General features: G+C 34.7%; 1 protein-coding gene across 1 annotated transcript in view; it reads left to right on the forward strand.

Annotated features, from left to right (window-relative positions):
* The window catches only part of LOC138330247 (ligand of Numb protein X 2-like), a 105,438-nt gene that overhangs the window by 10,743 nt on the left and 75,099 nt on the right, over positions 1–19,596 (forward strand). The gene's annotated exons all lie outside the window — the stretch shown is intronic.

Here is a 19,596-nt window from a genome sequence, read left to right on the forward strand (position 1 = left end):
ATTTTTTTTTTATCATCAAATCACAAATTATTTTGGGTAAATGTGTACTGCATAATATATATGCTGTTTTGCATTTTCACTGTGACTATTTAAATTTGTTCTTTTCCCATGTTTTTTACAGTGTTCGAAATTAACACCTGTCTGCTGTCAACTTTATAGTATGGCAGACAATTTTTGTCATGTAGCTTGTCCTTTGACCGACAATGTTTTGGTCCAGTTTGAGGATATACAAAACAAAAATGACTGTAGAATTGTAAGAAGATTGAAGATCAAACTGTACAAAACAATAATATATTGTTTTTATATGATATAATATATAGATATACTTAAGCTTGTATTCTGGTTTTCAGTCAACTTTGTTGAAAGCGCATGATATTAAAACAGAATGAGGATATATTTGTTAGTAAAACTATTACTTTGCTATAAACTACAAGGATGGATTTTCAATTTTGTAAGGAGTCTAGGACCAGTAACTTTCAGTCAGGACAAGTAACTTTTAGGATCAGCCGGTCCTTAGGACCAGCTGGAACAAATCTTTAAAGGAGAACATTGGTTATTTATTAACCAATTAAAATAATTTTTAATGACCATTAACATGAAACATATGTGATCTTAATTAAGTGTAAGTTTCAAGATCCTTGTTGGCTTTGGATGTGGTCTATTGAGGATTGCAATGCCAGAATGAGTAGTTTTCAGTAATTATCTCCCCTTAGTTATACAGGAACAATTTGCCTTTTCTGCTATATCCTCCAAAAAATGTGGTTTTATTGGGCATTCCTAACTTTTGATGATCAAATTATCTGAAACAGAACTGAAATATTTCAATACTGTATACCTAGATTTATTAAGAACCAGAAATTGTATATTGCCAGGAATTTACTATTTGTACTGAATAATTGTATTTAATCTAGTGGCACTAACATCGCTTGAATTGAAAGAAAAAATAAAAATCTGACAGATGGATTGACTATAAATAATTATAAATGTGACATTCTGTTAAAAGCCAATTTGAATATTTGATAAACACATTTAGAATTTATAGACACAAAATTGTGGCTATTTTAGATATCTATATCAACATATATAGTTGTAAAATTGTTATGATAAGTGAAAATAAAAAATGTTATTTGTATTGGACACATGCTCTCTCAGTTTTTTTGAAAAGATGTTGTGCTGATATATCTTACTAAGAGATGTTAGGTCAAATGCAGTCTAGAAAATTTGTACAATATTGAACATTATGTAGCCACTAAAGGGGAATAACTCCTGTGGCCTTATCTCATATTTGTCTAGTTTGATTCAGTGTTACAAATAACTAAGTACTAGGTTACAAATAACTAAGTACTCAGAAGAAATCAATCAACCTCTGTTTTTAGTGTTGGTTCATTTTTTATAGAAAGACTAGACTGAAAAAAAGTTTTTTGACAGAATCTTAATACATGTACTTTTCAAAGGTTCTGTGAATACAAATTAAACAAAAAAAAAAAAAAAAATCTGTTGGTATTCCTTGAACCATATTTCATTAATTATTTTTATCCCCCGCTTTCTCCGAAACGGGGGATATTAATTTGGGTTTGTCCGTCTGTCTGTCTGTCTGTCTGTCTATCCCTCTGTCTGTAACACTTTGTTTCGGTTCAATAACTGCAGCAAATGTAAACCGATTTTCTTCAAACTTGATGACAAGGTTAAATGCCTTAAGGGCTCGGCCAAGTTCAATCTCGACTGTCGATGGACCTTATTTAGCGGAGTTATGGCCCTTTGAATTACTCAAAACGTCATTTTCTGCCAATTCTGTGCAATAAGTGTAACAAATGTAAACAGATTTTCTTCAAACTTAGTAACAAGGTTAAATGCCATAAGGACTCAGCCAGGTTTGATCGAGACTTTTAATGAATCTTATTTAGCGGAATTATGGCCCTTTCCTGAAATAAAAAAAGTCAGTTTCTGCCACTTTCGTACAATTATAACTGCAATAAATATAAACCAATTTTTTTTCAAACTTGAAGGTTGAATGCCTTAAGTGCCGGGCCAGGTTCGATCAACTCTTTCAGCAGATGTTCTTTATTAGAGTTATGGCCCTTTAATTTACTACAAATGTCATTTTTCTGCAGTTTCTGTGTAATAACTAACAATGTTAAAACTAATATTGTTAAAACTTGGTAACAAATTTAAATGCCTTAAGGGCTAAGCCAAGTTCGATCTCCACTTGCGACAGACCTTATTTAGCAGAGTTATGGCCCTTTGATTGCATAAAAAAAAGTAATTTTCTGCCATTTCCCTGCAATAACTTTAATAGATATTAACTGATTTTCTTCAAACTTGGTAACATGATCAAATACCTTAAGGACTTGGCCAAGTTCGATTGCTACGGCATGTTTCAACCAAGGTTAAACCTAACAAACAATAATGATTACCTACAATATGTCCTGAAAGCAGAGGATGAAAATTCCATGAATTTGCTTGTTGGAACACAAATAAATATAGTACACACCTTTGCTTGAAATCAACATGAATCTTACTTCACAGCCAATCACTTTTTCTCATGATCAATAAAATATATTACCATATATATATGTACAGCATTAGGATTATATCATGTACCATGATGACTATACCATAATTCACAGGTATTGTTGATTGCAAGGTTCCATATAAGGTGTCTTTATGCTGAAATTGATGAATGAATGTGTATAGTTAAACCTGTCTATAAAGACCACTCAACTTATCTGACAGAGGAAATGGTCCTTATAGTCAGGTGGCCTTTATACACAGGTTGAATTGTGTTTGAATTGATCATTTTCGACCCTAGCATAGTGGTCTTAATTTAGCAGGTGGTCTTTATACAGAAGTGGTCACTAAGGCAGGTGGTCTTTATACAGAAGTGGTCACTAAGGCAGGTGGTCTTTATACAGAGGTGGTCACTAAGGCAGGTGGTCTTTATACAGAGATGGTCACTAAGGCAGGTGGTCTTTATACAGAGGTGGTCACTAAGGCAGGTGGTCTTTATACAGAGGTGGTCACTAAGGCAGGTGGTCTTTATACAGAGGTGGTCACTAAGGCAGGTAGTCTTTATACAGAGGTGGTCACTAAGGCAGGTTGGTCTTTATACAGAGGTGGTCAGTAAGGCAGTTGGTCTTTATACAGAGGTGGCACTAAGGCAGGTAGTCTTTATACAGAGGTGATCACTAAGGCAGTTGGTCTTTATACAGAGGTGGCACTAAGGCAGGTAGTCTTTATACAGAGGTGGTCACTAAGGCAGGTAGTCTTTATACAGAGGTGGTCACAAGGCAGTTGGTCTTTATACAGAGGTGGTCACTAAGGCAGGTAGTCTTTATACAGAGGTGGTCACAAAGGCAGTTGGTCTTTATACAGAGGTGGTCACTAAGGCAGGTGGTCTTTATACAGAGGTGATCACTAAGGCAGGTGGTCTTTATACAGAGGTGGTCACTAAGGCAGGTGGTCTTTATACAGAGGTGGTCACTAAGGCAGGTGGTCTTTATACAGAGGTGGTCACTAAGGCAGGTGGTCTTTATACAGAGGTGGTCACTAAGGCAGGTGGTCTTTATACAGAGGTGGTCACTAAGGCAGTTGGTCTTTATACAGAGGTGGTCACTAAGGCAGTTGGTCTTTATACAGAGGTGGTCACTAAGGCAGGTGGTCTTTATACAGAGGTGGTCACTCAGGCAGGTTTTACTGTGATTAGATTGATATAACACAAAACCTATGATGTTTATGACCTCAATCAGCTGATGGAGCAAGCTGCTTTGGTACAGTTGGTACAGCTGTTGGTTTTCACTCAGAAGACCCTGGTTCGATTCATGGTTGGGCATTCAACAAGTGTTTTTCCTCTGTTCTAGCTAAACATAATTGAAATAATGCTTTAGTAAGAATGATGCAAATAGATCTATAATGTTCAATTAAGAATAGGAGCCGCAGAGGTGAAGTTGTTATAAGATGTCCTGACATACAGGGTATTACCACCTCTGGGTCACGAGTTTGAATCTCATGTGGGGCAGTTTCCAGGTACTGACCTGCTGGTCTGTGGTTTTTCTCAGGGCACTCTAGTTTTCTTCCAAATACTAATTCTCCAGAGGGAGAATATATATAAACATTAAATAGTATAAATATCCCTTCCACAGATTTTCGGCCTCTTGGCCATCTTCAGGTACATAGAAACACAAGAAAAGCTAGGTGAAATCCATCTTAAACATTTTGATATCAGTTTTCCTCCAAAAACAAATCTGGCATGTCATAAAATGACCATGGCTGCTAAAAGGATATTCGACCAATCACACTAAATCAATTAAGAAGCAGCTACATAACTATAAGTCAATAAAAGAAATGGAGACATCCTGGTAAATGTGTTTTGACCTTTTGTGAGCACTACGCTCCTAAAACCAGTCTAAACAAAGTCAAGTGGAGCCTGGCATGTCTGTGACATTAAATGGCCTGACAGAGGGGATATGTGTGCTGTCTGTATGATTTACATGTCGTTTAAGTCCTGTTCTCTCCAGAAACACACTAAATTGACAGTCAGGCAATCTATTGCTTAGTGAGACCGCAGATAGACCAATTAGATAGGAGCTTGTCTTTTATAAGTATAGATTTGTATCGGACGCTCTGATTGGTCAAGATCTATTGCATGAACACAACACTTAGACTGGAGACCCTTAGATCAATTTGATGAATGGGCCTCATGTCATTTTGATTAGCCCGGATAAGCTGTACGGTGATTTTGACTGCCTCTCCCAATCGGCACCAGATTGGCGCTGACTTATTCCAAGATTGCCGATCGTATTTTGCTTACCGTTTGTCTGCAGAATATATATTACCATGTATGTTTTTGGCATTTTCTTTGATTTGTTCCATATAAAGACATTTTTATTACATGTTTGAGCATCGCTGACATTTTCTGCTGGCGATATATCTACATAGTGTTTATATACAAAGCGAGTTAATTTCCGGTCGTCTGGCTATTTGGCCTAGCAGGCAGTGTGCTCTTTATAAATAGTCCCTATCCGATGATATATATCAATATTGGTTATTTTATTATTCGTATAATGTGGTTTATTGTCTCTGTTATTCTGTTGTATTTGTTTATTTGTACTGACAATTATTGCTTCTTGCTGCACTTTTCAAATGCACATCTTAATGGACTCTATATGTAAAACATCCATTATTGGATAAAACTATTGTTATCTTACTTTGTTGGTTACCATGACTATTTTTAGACTCGGCATGCATTGTTTTGTCGGTTAATTGGTTGATTGAACTTAATTAACAGCTAAGGTCATTTATGGTTGGCCGCCCATGTGTGCAGTTTGTTGCGGTATGTAATCGAATGCCTGTATGTTTGGGGATGCTACAATTATGTACGGTTATATATGTCTCGTTGTAATAGTGGACCTCTTTCCTTTTTTATAGTGATTTCATTTGTCTTCTACTTCAAAGAGCTAGCTAGAGAACATCTTTTTTTCAGGAATTTTGTTTTGTTTGAAAACTTTGTGAGACCAATAATTTGGGCAGATAGTTTAAAAATCTAGTGTTTGACTACAAATCACAAAATAAGGTTATGTAATTATGTAATTGTTGAAGGTGTGATTGGCTCAATTAGTAGTAGGAAGCTGCTTGTTGGTCTTTAACTTTGAGAAACAGCCAGTCTGTGCTGTGTACATTGTTCTGAGTTATAGCCAATCACTAGCTACTTCAAAGGAATCATCTGAGATTGATTGGTTTGTAATACCCATTTACTTTGCAAACTACTCAAAAATGATATTTGACTGACTGTCTAAATGTTGTTATCCATTCAAAAGGGATGGGGCTCCATAAGGCCAGATTTACACCACCCCACCCCCTATAAATTCTTGGGTCTATATGCTTTTTGCTGAACTCAATTGTTCTGATTGCATTGTTTAGAAATTACCAAATCCTGTTTATTAAGTTTAATGTACTTTGCTGTACCAAATGACTCCAGCCTACAGTAAAAAATCAAGATGGCTGCCTTTATTGTCCAACGATAAGAATGCCAGTGATTTGAGTTATGTGGGTGCTATTGGGAGGCATTTGTATGAAAACTATTTCTATACCAACCAAGCTAAGGACGGGTGTTTCTGTTAAACTGCCAGTAATGGCTTTAGCAGACTCTCATGGAGTATCTGTAATTATGCACTTATCTATATAAATTGACACTTTTCTTTCCCATTGTGATGTGTTGGATTTGTGCATGGCCCCCATGGGAGTTACTTTTTGTACCTGACGTTGTACTCTTTGATGTTATGATTACGCTATTTTTTATTGTTTACCGATCATTGTCTGCAATTTTCTTTCCAGTGGTTTTCTTTTTATCACATTAATGTTTAAGTAAACATCATAATTCTGACAATCTCCAACAAATATGCCTGGTGTCTGAAGTTTAAGCACTTCAGTGAACCCAACAGCACTCGGATAGGATTTCCAATCTTCTGGTTTGCGTTATTGATGCCTACAAATGGCCGACGTATGTCATTAGGGATTCAGCATAACGTTGGGATAATCAGACAAGGATTATCTCCCATTATTGTCACTTAACTAGCTTTGGAAAATTATTGGTTGCTATGGAAACGGAAAATTGAAGCATGATCCTTGAGGAAGATATACATCTGAAGATTGGTAATTTGTGGCTTCTGTAGATGAAGAAAAACAGTAATTGTCTACATTGTTGCATTGTGTGGTTAAATAGTATCGCACTAAAGGTTCGGCTTGGGAGAGTTCCATCAAGTGTATTCCCATTAAAATATATATAGATACAGATTTATGTTTGTTTTTATATATATCAATGATCTTGCACTAGAAAACATCCAGGTATGTGTTACGTATATTTACGTAGGTACAATACGAAAACAGTTCTTACCCAGAGAATATCTATTGAAGAAGTACATGTCTTGAGAAAGGGTATTTGAAGCAGTTTGAAATTGAAGTATTATACTGTGGAAGTCATTTGAAGAACGACTGGTAACAGATTTTGAAGTATTAGGATGGTATTATTAGTACAAGTTCCAGGAGTGTTTCAAGCGGTACGGGTCCGGATGCTGAGGTAGGTAATTAACAGAGAACACTAATTAGGAAATGACATTTCTGTAAAATTGGTTAATGTAGAAATAAGCTTATTTTTGATAGTGTTTCTGAGTGTTTAATTCTGCGATTTTCATGCATAAAAATTTCTCTGTGTTATTATTTTTGGGATAGATACACTTTCATATTTTGAACAACAATGTTTATACATGTATAAACCATTACACACAGGGATTTTTTTCCCAACCAAACAACCATTGCAAAATTAGCGAAAGTTTCCCCTTCGGATAAATTTCCCGGCTTACAGTATGCTGTGGTAACTGTGGATGTTAATTTCTCTCCTTAATGATTTCTTTTGCAATTTGATTTATGGCTGACCTTGTGATATGATTTCATGAAAGGCTAATCCAAATTTGGTTCTGTTAAGTGTTTCCTTATTTTTTTTCAAATATTACGTGTGCTAGATGCTTATTGGGTCAAATTTGTTACTTGCATTATTTCCCGTCCTGTTCCTCAAGCACGGTGTAGTAAACCCAGATGTAATTTTAAGGGCTAAAGTACTATAAGTAATATGTCAAACCTGCGACAACCAATTATTTGTTGTCTTTTTAACTTGATCCACTTCCGTGTTTGTGTTTTTCTGTGTGACGATTTTATTGTTTAACATGTCTTTCACCTGACTAACATAGTAGCGTAATTACATATAAAATTGATGTCAAATGGTCTTCAATTAATATGACATTTCTTAAGATTGCCTCAGTCAAGTAATACACACTACGATATTCCGTGTGCAATACGAATGTAGTACTACACAGCTTTAAAGTACAGTCAAACCTGTCTATAAAAATTGGTTTTATAAAGCAGGTGGTCTTTATACAGAGGTCAAGTTGTGTTTAAATTAATCATATGCATTTTGGACACTGAAAAGGTGGTCTTATTAATTAAATGAGCAGGTGGTCTTCATACAGAGGTCAAGTTGTGTTTAAATTGACCATTTGGGATCCTGAAAAAGTGGTCTTATTAAGCAGGTGGTCTTTATACAGAGGTCAAGTTGTGTTTAAATTGACCATTTGGGATCCTGAAAAAGTGGTCTTATTAAGCAGGTGCTCTTTATACAGAGGTCAAGTTAAAATTAATCATATGCATTGAGGATCCTGAAGAAGTGGTCTTATTACGCAGGTGGTCTTTTGTACAGAGGTCATATCGTGTTGAAATTGACCATTTGGGATCCTGAAAAAGTGGTCTTATTAAGCAGGTGCTCTTTATACATAGGTCAGTTGTTAAAATTAACCATATGCATTTAGGACCCTGAAAAAGTGGTCTTATTAAGAAGGTGGTCTTTATACAGAGGTCATATCATGTTGAAACTGACCATTTGGTAATTATTATACACAGGTGGTCTTTGTAAACAGATTTTACTATAAACTATACTTTGATATTGTGAGATAGATCTTTTTGTCAAACCCTATACAAAATGTATGCATATTTTCTGCTGAAAGAAAAAATGTGATATTGGCCTGCGTAATTGCCGATATTATGGATGCAAACCATCCTAGCGTGTTGAAATGCCAAAGCGATTTTACTGATTGTTGTTGGCTTCAGGAACGGTAAATTTATGCAAATTGTGGACATTTTAAGCAAGAGTTTATTACAGCTAGTTTCTGAACAAGGAATCAGCTATCACGGTGTTCCATTCCAAGCAGCCCGTTTAATATTTTTTCCCTTCAAGATGTTCATTCTGACCATTTTTAAGATTGAAGCCAGCTTAGATCTCAGATGAACGTAATTAGTGTTGGTAGAACCAAGATAAAAACATACCACTTGACTTGTCATGGCCAGGTCCTTGTGACACTGGCAGACTATTGATCTGCATATGATTGTAGCATTCAAACAAATTGATGGCATTTTATTGGCTTCAAGGCTTCTTGAAAGAATTTAGAAGTTGCAGTGTTGACAGTCATGAAAGAATTGAAATGTATTCATGCAAGCACTGTTTTGTACCTTCAAGGCCTCATAATAATTTTTTGATTACTTCCCCCCGCCAGAAATCTGCAGATTCAACAATCCTGTTGTGTGCCTGGTACTGTATTCTGTCTGCATATTACAGAGTAACCTCCCCTTGGGTAGGTATCCATGGCGACGTCATTATTTTGTGAGCCAAACTCCTGTGGTTTTCTCTGAAAAGTATGACGTTACATCACAAACACATGTCGTCATAATCAATACCTAGAAGAAAGGGCAGATAACTGTAATATGCAAATACGGAATACTAATGGTTCAAAAGGCCCAGAGGGTCTGTATGGTTCAGCTGAGTATTTTATTGACTCTGGTTATGCCCTCCATATTAAACAGAAATAATAATAATTAAAAAGAATTATTAAAAAAGGGAAAATTCATAATACATTGAGATATTCCTTTTTAGTGTATTGGGAGTAAAAATATGGAAATGTGTCCTGAAGAAGCCCATAGTAAAAGTGGAACTGGATGACAAATAAATTAAAGAACCAATAATGTCCTTTTTGTCTGCTGTGATAACATACCACACTTTTTGAAAAAAAAAAAAAAAGAGTTACATGTATATTTTATAATACGTTACTGTCTTCTGCCAATTTAAAGATCGATGCTCCACCGCTGACAAATGGTAATTTTTCTCTATCAAAAATAGGAGCAGAAAAATAAGTAATTCTTTTCAGTTACAAAAGTTACTTACTTTACACCATTACCGCCATTGAAAAGTTTTGAGCTTCTAATTCTACTTCAATATAAAAGTATTAAGCAGTATGTTAACCCTACCGATTCAGGCGGAAGTCTACCGCTTTTGAGACTGATATTCCGCCTACCGCTTTAATATCCAAATATTCCGATTTCTGCAAAACATCTTCTTTATTATCCCCCCCCCCAACGAAGTTGGCGGGGGATATACAAATGGGTTCCGTCCGTCCGTCCGTCCGTCCGTCTGTCCGTCCGTACGAATGGTTTCCGGAGCATAACTCTAAAACCAGTAGAGATATTGACACGAAACTTCATACACACATTGGTCTTATGGTCTAGTAGTGCCTTTTGCAATTTTTAGGTTTTCATTTTTTTTCACTTTTTCCGTAACCATGGAAACATTGCTGAAAATATCATATTTTTGTACCAGGTTCGTTTCCGGAGCATAACTCTAAAACCAGAAGAGATATTTCCACGAAACTTCATAGACACATTGGTCTTATGGTCTAGTAGTGCCTTTTGCTATTTTAAGGTTTTCATTTTTTGTACTTTTTTCTGTAACCATGGAAACATTGCTGAAAATGGCAGATTTTTGTGTAAGAATCGTTTCCGGAGCACAACTCTAAAACCAGCAGAGATATTTCCATGAAACTTCATAGACACATTGTTCTTATGGTCTAGTAGTGCCTTTTGCAATTTTTAGGTTTTCATTTTTTTCACTTTTTCCGTAACCATGGAAACATTGCTGAAAATATCATATTTTTGTACCAGGTTCGTTTCCGCAGCATAACTGGAAAACCGGTTGAGATATATACACGGAACTCCTGATTGCGCATGCATTAAAAGCAAAAGAAATTATCTTATATTATTTTTTGGTTAATTAGACATATATATACATAATTTTAACACCAATTAATGTTAAATTGGTGAGTATCGCTTATTCTCTGTTGGCAGTGGAGCATCTTTAAAATTTAGTTTTAATTACGACTCAGGCTCATTTGTAACATTTTCAAAGACATTTCCTGGATTGTTCTGATCAACAATTCATGTTAATCAAACATTAACCATATTATAGAAATAATCATACTGCAATTTTGGTTTATGGCTTTTAGAAAATGATGGAAATTTAAAATGCCTCAAGTTCTGGGCAAGTTTTGCATTTCTTGAATCCATTGTTGAAATTCAAAACGATTTCATCAGAAAAAATATACAGGGATATTGATCTAAATGGGGGGTTTTAGGTTTGCATGCACGGCCTGGCCACCGAAAGGAGAGGTTACGTACGAGTAAATAGCATGCAGGATTCCATTAAGACGAAGCATTGTCTTTCAATAACACTATCTATCAAAGATTTAAAGATATGATGATACACTTTACTGTTATCTGTTTTCAAGAAGTCATGAAGAAATCGGGATCATTGTATCACATAGCATCCGTATGGGGCGAACCACGACAGTTAAATTTGGTAGAAAATTTACGGCGAAGTATTTCCATCACATCTTATGTAATTTGAGTCCTTAAAAGACAATGGCTAATGTCTTGGATGTATAGAGAATCTTTGGTAGGTCTCTTAAGAGCAAATTGTTTAGTTCTGCATTTCTATGATGAAAGAAATAATGTGTATCTAAGTCAATCCCTAATCAAACACACAGCAACACTTGATTTAGATGCTTGTGAGCTTTATCGATGGCATTGTATAACTTAGGATACGTTACTAAGATTAATTCAAGCTATGTCCGTAACAGAGTCTAAAGACCCGCTGAGGGTATAAGTTCTGTTTACTGACCAGTGGTCTGTGGCTTTTCTCTGAGACCTCTGGCTTCCCTCCTATACCATATCCTAACTAAAAGACCTTATATATAGCTAATATTATCGGTGAAAACGTAATTTAACAAAACTGTGGGATCGCATCGAGAAGTTTTTAAGATTTCCTCTTTCATACTTATTCGCAAGGAGAAAAGTTCCCCCAGTTGTTATTTTCCAACATTTAAGCTTTAAGTCATTCTTTCACCTTGATAAAATTGCGAATTCTTATAATTTGGCAGAAACTTACATGAACACGATTATAGTGAATTTCAGTCCTTTACAAATAAAAACAGCTTTATATATTATACAGTGTATAGAAAGACATTTAGCAATCTACATCTGTTTATATACCAGTAGAACGAAATCACCAAATTTTGTCAACTTTAATCGATTTCATATGATATATACATTCATTTGTTCCCTTTTAACATTGCTCCAGTTCACTCATTTATGTGGTACGTTGGTTTGGTAACACCAACATGTCCTCTTTTGAAGCAGAAGCAATATGGTCTAGCTGTCTCTCGATCACATTGAAAATATGCCTCTAGGGGTTTATTTAGAAAATATATCGCCATCTTGGGTAGTTTTTATCACCTGTTTTGTCTCACTACGGTGCTTGTGTCTAAGCTCCAAGCTGGCTGATGTCTACTTTATATATGACATTGTCTTTTGTGACAGAATTTTCAAAAATCTCAAATACAGCTGGAATGTAACCGTTGTACCTAAGTGTCAGGAAGGTCTTGTCCATTGCAGTGGAGCTCTTGCTCATTTTGGCTCCCTGGTAGCTATTGTTGAAAAGTTTTTTGTAGGCTATTGCTGAAAAGTTTTTTGTAAGAAGTATTGGTAACATTATGACTGGAATTATAGGTCAGGTCAGAGACAAGTTTGCACTTCCAATGACTTTTGTACATATACACCAGAGGGCTCATGATGGCACCTATCCTGAAATAAAAGTTATCTTGGTAATGAGGTGGCTCTTTGTGGAAAGATAAAAGTATTATGATGAAGGAAAACATTAAGGAAATTCTTGAGTTTGTTTTGTGATATTTGTGTTTGTTAGAAATTGTTAACCATAGAAACTGTAGATCTTTCTTGAATTATCAAGGCTTAACAAGTTCCTTAAACATATCAGGAAGTATCTTGTTAATCAAGAAATTTTATATTTAGAAGAAGCATGATGTACTCTTGCCTAAAAACTATATTAAAGGGAATATTTTGTGTATATATATCCATTTTTTCTTGAGCATGGAACACTGCAGTCTTTCTATAAAGCTGTAGAGTATTTAGGATCCTCATGATCTGCAATAAAATCAAAAGAGAATATTTTTTACTTGGTAAGCAATATATCTATTTTATCTTGCTTCCAAGGATTCACTCAAAAATATCACGAATGTACATTTGTAAATATTTAAAAAGGGTGAGAAATTTCTGGGGCCTAAAAACTTTTCATGTTTTGAAATTCAAAGATTTTTGTTTGTTGTTGAACCTGCTATAAAGGACATGAACTTCTATATGAAGGTCTACAAAGGACAGACTCGTCAACCCAATTTGGTCCAATTTACTGTAACATTGATTGACCTCTGTATAAAGGACAACTGTCTATAAAGGACATTTGGTATCCTTCGTAGACAGGTTTGACTGCAGTACTGATATATTCTTGACCTAATATAGTAAATATATAACTGATAGATTTGGCCGCAAAATATCATCATAAAAACGTTCCATGTTTCACCCATGTGTCACAAGAGCTAGTAGCCATTGTCATATGATTTAGTCTCATTCTTACAGATTCCCCAAGTGTCTACATTATCTTTAAACATTTGCAATAAAAAGTGATTATCTTTCAGCCTGGTAGACTTTTCAGATGTCACAGATTCACTTATGAGTACAATATTTACATTTGTCATATAGTCTGACATTCAATCAAATATGCAGCAGAACTTTAAACTTCCCCAGCGAATTCCTCTTCTTCCTCACAAGTCGCCACTGACAATAAAATTCCATTTAAATAAAGATTTATATCAATGAATATTCATGGCAAAATGGGCTTTATTGATGAATATTCATGAGGGAGGGTCAGAAAATTAGTCACATGTTGGCGATTATGGCGATTTCATATAAGATTAGATTACATTGCAGGGGGTAATGATGTGAAATTAAACACTGCTCGTACATTATCTCCGGAGCTTAACTGGGATTCAGAGGCCGGACAAGGAGAGAATGGTTCGGAAACTGATGTAATTAACTTCTCTTTCCGTCTTCCAGTTGGAAGGATTCCGTCCGTGTTTGGAAAGGTCAGAGCCAGTAATTCATTTCACTATCATATCCCGTATTGACGCATCGTATTTCAAACGCCTGATTGGTCAGTTGCTATTTTAGGACGTTGTTTATGTGTGAAAAATCGTCAGATTTTTTTCACAATTTTTAAAAAAAAATTTTTTTACTAAGAATCATTCACAATTTCAGGTTGTTTCAAGAAGGTATTCTTTCTTTAATTTAGAATACCGTCTAAGAATGATTTCATCATGATCGATAGTCCATGAGAAAATGTCAGGTTCGCGTACGTAAATAAGAGATAACTCTGTGTGGTCAAGTCATGTGATACACAAGTAGAGTATTACAAATTTGCAGAAATTATTCTGTTAATTGCATTTCACAAAAATGTTACACGCTTATTCCTGTTACACAGTGAAATACAGTGTTGAACTTTATTAAATTGTGTATTGCAAACACCTGGCGATGATGTTTAAATTCAAACTGTTCAGTTGAATTTGATGTTTTCACGATAATACTAAGTAATACTGTGAAAATTGGAAGACAGGAAAATTGATGTGACTTTAAGATTTCCGGGACAGTACAGGACAAAATGGCTGCCTTCACTGGATTTTTTGCAGCACATTTTAGAGTTAAAATTCATTGAAATTTTGTGATAAAATGTATATTAAATTTGTGTTCAATTCTTATGATATTTAGTGAAACTCGTCCGGAAGTTTTGTTTTTTTCTGCCAATGCTCACAAAAATAAAAATAAAAACTTCTTAGACTTTTCTCTTACAATCACATATCAAATAAATACTCCTTTAAGATCCTATATATATTCAGTGAATAAATCTTAAGAAATTCTGTGGATTTCTTTGGTAAAAAATTCATTTGAAAAAACAAGTTTGACGTGTCACGTTTTGACATTCCTGAGGTATATTATATACTGTCGATGTTTTAAGAGCATATACAGTTGATTTAAGAACTTAAGATGAAATGCCAGGCGCTGTAACGTTCCTCAGATGTTACCACTTGTCAGCACATTCCTGTATGTATTAACACCATAAGAGCTTTATTCAAACACATAAAGGAGACTTCTTGTCTCACAAATACTTCTCTGACAGAGTTCGCCATTGATTTCGGTTTAGCGACAAAAGATTTGCTCAATGATTTTTTAGTCTTTAGAAGTTCAAGTAAACTCTTGGTATAAGTATTTTCTTAGTCATATATGAAGAATCTGATATAGAAATCCAATATTTGTTTTTTCTGTGGCTAAAATGTCAATATTTGTACTCTGTAGTCTTCATTGTCCTTATATTATAATACGATATTTGAAGTTTTAGGATTTTCAGGTCAATCAATTCTTGGAAATAATATGGGGTATGGATCCATTATTTTACTGCTGCCAATGAAGTTGGTAATCATGTTGCTTTCACAAAACATCACACAGTAGAAGTCTCAATCATTGGCATGAAATCATTAAATGGAATTTTTGAGACATTTGTTTAATTTTCAAATGTTCCAGATTTTGAAACGGAAAATCTCAAAAAAGCTAGGGGCGATGGTGTCTAAGTGGTTAAGAATTTCTATCATTTTACAATATTCACCCCTGAAGACACATTTAGACTCTCCTGAATCAAGGAGTAGAACAGTCCATTATGAAATTTCAGGGATAAATGAGTTAAATTCTTCATGGAACAATTCTCGTATTTTGACCATAGGTTGATGCCCGGTTGTTCTCTGGGTATTTTGACTTAGTTCCACGTCCAATCTCATGGCACATTGATCTGAAAAGAAAATTGGCTGTTTAATACCAAGTAAGACAATGTCAATGAAAAACTCTAATATAGATTTAATTTAAAAAATTACATACATGTATATAATCCTGACTCATAAGCAGCTCAAGAATTGGAGACTTTGATGTGTACATCTAATAGATACAGTATTTGCCGTAATGAGCCCCCAGGGCATTAACAAATTAGAACAAAGAGGCACTTATACGGGAACAAAAATGTAGCTTTTATTTTTGAAAAACCTCAAAAAAAGTCAGCCATATTTTATCTCTTTCTGTACTCATGTTACACTGATCTGTCGCAGTAAACATGCATATGCCTTTAACTTTGAGTCGCATTATTACGTTGGGATTCACATTTCTCTCGTACTTCACAGGGTTATCCCATGGGGTGTAAGACAGCTCACACCCGCTAGACAATAATGTGACGTCATTAATACATGTGGCGTAACTGTGGTGTGCATTGTGGATGACGTCATCAATAATGACGTTCTTGCGATGATGGCGCTATGAAAAAGCTGAAAACCAACAGAATTTCGTTATTTTTTCTACTAAGTATAGGAGAAAAAGAATCAAACATGGGTTTGTCAAGTGGACAGGGATATCTCAACCCTCGTGAAAGATATTGGTCGAGTTGAGATATCCCTGTCTACTTGACAGACCCATGTAAGATTCTATTAGTGAACGTTAACGACTTACAAGTTCATGTAATATGGGATTACTGTGATACAATGCCAATGACACAGTATTGTTGAATCCTTGGGATAGGATGGGGGTACTTATATATAACTTCAACTCCTTCAAGAGAGGAGAGAGGTGCTATGGATTACGGCGAATACGGTAATTTAAAATTAAAGGAATGCGTTTTGAAAAACTTATGATAGGCAATTTTATCAAAACAAAGAGAAAATCTCATCAAAGAAGTTCAAATATAAAAGATGTTAATTCAGTTGTATTCAATTACAATTGATTTCATTACGTTCACTGTAGCATGAGTAAGTTATTGATAAATATTTTGCAATACGAAAAATAAAATTAATAATTGTTTCCGACGTCTCAACAAAAACTATTTGATACCTGGTCATTGATTTGTCTGTTGTGTAATTACTTTTTGGGGCCGTTTAATTAACAACCCAATTAACTGTGTGATTATTGATCCCAGCATTAATACTCGCTTATTTAACATTCCCAACTACTCGCGCCCGAAGTCGATTGAATACGTATCTTAAGTATATAATGTAATTAAATACACTCTGCATTGCTGTTATACATGTTTTGACAGGCCACAATCACTTGTTTCTGTTTCGTAAATTGATTTATTTCAATATCCACTCTGTTGCGAATACTGATGTTTAATTGGTTTCTTTCGTTAGTTAAAATCGGACCGTGCAGTTCACCTGAATTAACAGGAAGTGTTTATAGTGCAGATCAATAAAATGTAATACGTGTGCAGTGAGTGTGGGAGTATTATTATTGTGTTTGGGTGTCACACGACTGCGGACCTCACATACTGTCGCAAAGTCAATCAAATCAGACCACAACCTGGTGATGTTTCCGCATAGTTAACTACATATAATATTCAGACCTTAGTATTCAGTTACAAAACGGTATTAGTTACGAAACATGATACTTTTCAGGAAATCGAGCCCGAAAAAAGAAAGAATAGAAAAGAAAAAAAAATTAGATGTTTTATTATATATAATACAAAGGATGAATTATTACATCTTTAACTCATCGTAATGAGCCTAATCATTATGTAATGAAGTAAATTTTAAGTTAACAGATACCCCAAATGGATTTAAAAAGGTCAGGGGTCACCTGTCTGAACATGTACATGGGTTTTCTGCATTGAGTCTGTTCATATAAATCTATATTTTATTTGAATTTGCACATTAATGTTTAACTGATTTTGAATGTATTATAATTTTGTGAAAATGTTGGTATTAATTAATAGTAAAATTAATACTAATGTTAATCAATTAAAAGGCAGAATGGAGTTTAGAAAAAAAAAATCAAATTTCTTTCTATCAATGTGACCAATATACTGTATAAGGGTTAAAATTTGTGGGTATTTTATTTTCGCTGATAATCACATTTCACTTCAATCTGAATCGTAAACAACAGTGAAATATTCGAAAAATTCATTGACATAGCTAAGAACAAAAGCACAAAAATTATAGGAATTAAAGAACTGCAAAAATTAACCTTCATTAGTATGGACCATATAGGAAATATTGACCCCACAAATTCGATATGCTATACGTTTATGCAGTTTGTGACAAGAATTCAGGTAGACTCATTGCATGGTTTTATTTGTTGGGTGAAAATGTACAATGCTATCTTATAGCAATTGTTGGGTTAAAATATACAATACTATCTTATGGCCAACTGCAATGAAAAAATGGCTTAGATATCTTATCAAGTTCACTCTTAAAGTCATTTAAATATGTAAACATGTAAAAATAAATATGGAATGAATAATCCTTGTTACCATATATGGACAATAACACCTGGCAGACAAGATGCTTGTATAAGAACACCTCAGGGTGTATGTGTCACATCACAAGCTAGTGATATTATACAATATTGCTTCACTGCAGCACAGCCATACACCTGCCGTCTCAAATAAGACTCAGAAAACAATATCCGTATTGCCATAAGCTAACCGAAACATCATCAGGAATATTGGTGGGAGCAGACAAGTGCGACGTCTGCCCAACTTATTTTATGTGCAGTTTCGGGGTTCAGCAACATGGCTTACGTGACAATTAAGATAGGAGAGTCAGGTCATGATGCATGTCCGAAAATAGCAATAAACATTTGATTAAAAAATGGTTAAATGTATTGATGTTAATTAATTCTCGTTAGGGTACTACATCTATAGGCATTGAGACAATGTCTGGTCTTATGCGACCTTGAGTACCAATTAGGTGACCTTGAGTGAGTTTATCTTAAAAGGTTTACATTGTGTAAGATTTTGTCATTTGACTGTCTGAGCTTGCTTGACTATCTGACTTTGCTTGACCTTATCTGACCTTGCTTGACCCTATTAGACCTTGATTGACCTTTTCCGACCTTAATTGACCTTATCCGATTTTGAATGACCCTATCTAACCTTGCTTGAGCCTATCTGACCTTGCTTGATCGAATTTGACCTTGTTTGAGACTATCTTGCCTTGCTTGACCCTATCTGAACTTTCTTGACCTTGACTTCTGATATTCTTATTTTGACAAAATTTCATATTGTTTATAAAGTATAACATATCAGAAATATGAATTCAAATGTGTGTGCAGGTGCAAATGCATATATACCTGGAATAAATGCAGAATTAACAGTTTATATGATGTGTAGATTTGCTTTGTTAGAAAAATTCCTAAAGGAAAAAATAACAAGGCTAGAGAAAGCTTGTCATTTATTTATAGTCTAGCTGGTACATCTGTCTTAATATGATGAAAAAGACCTTGAAATTTAAATTTGGAAAAAATGGCTTCCAGGAAATGCAGTTATAATTAAAACTAGAATAGATTGATGATGTTGTGCATGAAATACTGCTTTTATTTCTACAAAACCTTGACAACACTTAATCATGTAGGAAAGTGGAAATTTAATTAATCAGAAAAAATTATAGTTTATCTTGAAATGTTGTTCCTGTATGCGCTGTTTTTTATGATGTCAAGGTTGTTAGCCCTTGGGAACACCAGTTATGGTTATCATAGAAACTAATGTAAAATTTCAAAAAGTTTGATAAAGAAAAGGGAATTAGCTCAAAGTTAAAAAAGGTTATATTTTATGGAACATATTTTGTGGGTTTTAATGGTAGTTCAAAGCTACCAAGGAAACAACATATATTTCTAGACAACAAATAGTTAATGTATGTTATACAATTTTCTATTCAGGGGGGGGGGGGGAATCTGTATTAGGTTTACAGGCTGGTCACATGACCTGATTAACAGGCTGGTCACATGATCTAACAACTT

The sequence above is a fragment of the Argopecten irradians genome, chromosome 8 (assembly GCF_041381155.1).
Source record: "Argopecten irradians isolate NY chromosome 8, Ai_NY, whole genome shotgun sequence".
Taxonomy (NCBI): Eukaryota; Metazoa; Mollusca; class Bivalvia; order Pectinida; family Pectinidae; genus Argopecten; species Argopecten irradians.